This window comes from Gasterosteus aculeatus, chromosome 1, assembly GCF_964276395.1.
Source record: "Gasterosteus aculeatus chromosome 1, fGasAcu3.hap1.1, whole genome shotgun sequence".
Classification (NCBI taxonomy): domain Eukaryota; kingdom Metazoa; phylum Chordata; class Actinopteri; order Perciformes; family Gasterosteidae; genus Gasterosteus; species Gasterosteus aculeatus.
Genome location: NC_135688.1, coordinates 6749390 through 6754021, shown reverse-complemented (window position 1 = coordinate 6754021; position 4632 = coordinate 6749390).

Here is a 4632-nt window from a genome sequence, read left to right as displayed (position 1 = left end):
TGGAATACAGTGTTTGTTTCTTCTCATGCAGCTTTAAATATTAGCGTCAAGCTGTTTAAATGGTGAACTTCCATGACACACATTAATTAAATTGGGTGATTGATTGAAGTGTTTAAAAAAAATAATAATGTTTAAAACTTGATGCCACATTTTCCAAAGCGTCGACATTATTCAGTCTATTTTCTGAGGCAAATCCATAATCTCACATTAAAGCATAACAGTGATCACTGTGGCCACAATTAACACAGTAAATGTTAAAACCGTAAAGCTCTTGTCCCCAAAGTTTGCAGGATTAAAGATGAAGTCAGTTATTTAATGTACCACTGCAAATGTGATGTGACGTCCAAGCACCAAAATGGATATTCTAGGAAACAGTAAATGAATTAGCTCTAGTTTAGGATATTTCCACGGCTCGTTGAACTTGAATAGTACAATCATGGCTGCTTTTTCACGCTGTCTCTAGCGGCTTAATGTCTCTAGTTAGCTATTAATAGAGACCATGAGCTATATAAGCTATCAAGGCTGCACCATCAAAGCCTGTGTGGTAAACTTTTTCTTTGCTTATAAATCTACCCTTCATCTTTCGGCAAAATAAAAACACATTAATGCAGATATATTTTATTGATTTGAAAGCTTTTGTAAGATTGGAGAACCCGTTCAGAAGATTGACTGGACTGTGACATAAATAACTCAAGTGAACCGATAAAAGGTTCATGTTTACTTTTTGCAGAAGACAATCCCATTCTTACTAAAATACACCTTTAATGTAAAATGGTAACATTTTATTGTCCCCATGGTAACAAGTGCATCATCAAAAACATGATGTCCTCCATAACGGTGATGCTCACTGTGGAGTTTTTTAGGGGTTTATTTGAGGATCTGTGTGTGTGTGTGTGTGTGTGTGTGTGTGTGTGTGTGTGAGAGAGAGAAGAGGCGGGTCACGGGTACAACGGTCATCTTTTAGTCTTGCATTATTCAAGCTTCTCGTCATGATTACTCCCCCCCCACACACACACTCACTCCCCCTTGTGCCTGTTTTCCCATCTCCTAATACCCACTCCCCTTTCTTGCCTTCCATTTATCTTCCATTATCATCCCTCCCCTCCCCTCCTCCTCCTGCCCCCTGTAGTCTCGTTTCCAATGATCCTCCTGGGTTGATTTCCCTCTCTGTCCGAGTTGGCGAACCTGCTCCAAATCTCACTGCAGCAGATGGTGCCGTGTTTGCATTGGGTTAGGTCTCCTAGCAACCCCGTCACTTTCTCGCTCGGTCTCCCCTTCTCCTTTTTCCTAAAGCGGAGCAGTGGAGGAGTTGGTGTCACACACTGTGTGGGTCCGCCATGCCCACCGCTCCTCAGTCTCTTTGATTGACCCCCCCCCTCCACCGCCTCCCGGTGCTGATGTCTATGTTTACGTCCGTCTCTCCGTCGGATGCGAAACTAGGGCAGCGGCAGACTGTCTGGATCACTATACGCATGTAATGATTACGTTTGATGTGCAAGAGAGAAAAAGCAGGACACACAACAACCAATGTGATTTGTTCCCCGATGTGACCTAGATTTGGTACAGATGTTCACATGTGTCGCGACGGCAGGGAAAGATCACATCGGGGCCACGCAGGGTTTAAAGCTCACATTATTTCCAGCAGCTAGAAGTAGATTTAGAGGTTTTGTTCGTCATCTTCCCGAGATCTGGCACTTAAAAGGAGATCATTAGCATCCTGGGAGACATGCTGATGAAAGCACAACATCAGATGTGCATGTAGACACATACAATGATTTATAGAAACAGTCTGCCAGCTATAGTCTGACACACACACACACACACACACACACACACACACACACACACACACACTTTGCAAAGAGAGGAGGGCAAATAAGGACACGCTTGCATCCTTACATGGTTCGTGTGCTTTGATGCTACCTCCGGTCTGCAGACACAGAGACACATTAGTGTATCTGCATACATGAAAGAAGCCGCAATATAGCTGTAAACTCTACTTCATTGGTTTATTTTAAATTAAGGAGATAGTAGATGTAAATCATGTGAAGAAGGTTTACTCAATCTCCATGTGAGAATATGTACATGTAATACAGAATAGTTCTAAAGAAATACACTTTTAACATAACAACGCTTACATTAAATAAAAGCTGGGTGAAAAAAATCTAAAAACCTTCATGTCTACATTAAATATGAAGCTGGTTAGCTTAGCTTTGCACAAGGACTGGAAAGCAGTTGGCCAAAAACTAGTCTCACTCTGTTGAAAGCCAACACAACTAAATCAAAATAAACAGAGGATATGTAATTTGTTTAATCCTTACAAAAATGTTAGTGTAGAAATAACTTGTGTGAGTGTTGTGTAAAACCAATAGCTAGGACAGAACTTCCCTCCAGTCTCCACTACAGTTTTTATCACTTGCTTTTTGTGCAGATTAAAATAATAAAACACAACGCGTTAACTGCTGGGTTTAAGGGCAGCTCGCTCCACCCTCATTGTCACCAGATACAAATCCCTCCAAACTGTATTTCTAAAAGTCCTCACTAATATGGACGCACACAGACGTCTCTAATGGCTCACAGAGTGATCATCCATCACGCACAGACACAAACAACACGCCGAATCACCACCGCTGGGACGCTGTGGGGAAAACAACACAATACAAATGGCAGCCGCGCGCCAACGCCAATGATGGCCGTCCCTGATTAATTGCTTTAATTTGCTTTTCCGGCTTGCATCACAACACAACGACACAAACGCTTGATCGTTCTCCTTCAAGCGCGTTGACTCAGCAGCATAAAGAGCAACAACCCGCGGCTTTGTGTTTCTTCTGTGCGTCCTCGTGGAGAAAAAAAAAAAAAAGAAGAAAGAAAGAAAGCGTTATCTCGCTGCAAACGCTTGCGTCATTGACTACAAGTGGCGCCGAGTATTGATGATCACCGCGTGAGCGTCCCCGCTTCATCGTCTGCGCCGGCACCTCAAATCTGCCTTTGTGGCTCTTTCTTCCTGCTGAGGGGGAATCGTTGGACCCCCCGAGGGCAGCAGAGTGCTCCCGGTTAGTCCACAGGCCTCTTCCCTCTCGCCCTGTGATCTCCTATTTATACCAGACACTCGAACGCAGGCCGAGGGCGGCCTCGCTCATGAGCAACGTACAAGGCCGCATTCGAGAGGCCCTCCAGGACGCCTTGCTGTCTGCATAAACTCTCCCAAATGGAGTAAAAGCATGCAGACGCCTTTACAAGGAACACTGAGGGAAGAAGGTTCAGGACATTGTTGTTGTTGTTTTTTTGTATGCAAAACTGTAGATAAGAAAGCGCGTGCAACCACGGGGAAGCAATTATGGAAACTCTTTTTCTAAGAACCAAGGACTCATTTCAGACGGCCATTTCACGTCAGGCGTCGATTGAACGACAAATTCATCCATGTTTGAGATCACGCAAAGTTCTCACACCGCTTCCATCGTCCCAGGAGCAAAGAACAAAAAGTGAAGAAAGGTCCTAAATGAACCTCCCTCATTTCTGTCCACACCGTGTGACTCTGAACAATCAGCCCCTTCCTGTCCGTGGCTGATTCAAATCAGATGTATGAGAGGCTGGTCAAACCCCCACTAGGGAGGAGGGAGGGGGGGGACGACAAACGCAGACGCTGCCAGGAGACCTGCTGTAAGGCCGCCTGGCTGAGGACCGCAGAGACTATTAATAGCTCATCTCAGACGCTTGGTGGCGCCGCCCACATTACCCACGTGGCAAAACAGCAGCACCGAGCAAAAACAACACCACTGCAACACCGTACCACTTTTCAACGAGAGGGGCCTGCTCACAGCTCGACGTGGATACGAAGGGATGAAAGACAGTGGCAGATTAGGGCAAATCCTTATATTATAAACTGCATGATGCAGATGAGGGAACACAAGCGGCCCACCGGAGCCCCCCCCCCTGCATTAGCATTAACCAGTTTTGGCGTCCATCCCAGAGAATTGAAATCACAAGCCGCTCTCTCTGGGAAGTGAGACCTAAAAACACATCTGCAATGCAAGCGCTTATGGCCACATGTCCGTCCCCCCCCCCCCCCCCTTCCCCCGAAGAGAATGAAAAAAATGCAGCAGCGGTTCCGCTCAGTCCTGCAAGACAAGTCTGGAATGAATTGATGGACTCAATCGTGCCAGAAACAGATGCAGTGTTCTAAATATATCAAAGTGCAGTCTCGCACAACGGATAAGAGGAAATAAGACTCTGATCAGAAGATGTGGTTGATCCTGGAGCAACCCAGATTAGGGATTTCGGTAATCTCAGCACAGTGGTTTCAGATTAGGCAGATCTTATTTACTGCTTTCCTCAAACAGGTCAGTGTGAGGGAGGTGGGGGGGGGGGGGGGGGGGGTTCTGTAGTAAACAACTACTGTTGGAAGAGTAAGAGAGACAGGATGGAGTTCAACACATTTTTCACAGTCTCTAATTTGACAATATCTTTTTTTTATTTTATTTGAATGCCAACAATGCAAAGCCTTTAAACTGCACGAGTCAATGCTTTTACTGGAAAAGAATCTTAACCACCCAAAAAAAATCAATTAGGTGCATTAGTATTTCAGCTTGGCTCTGATGTTAAGAGTTATTGAGCTACTCCCAAGCTGACTTT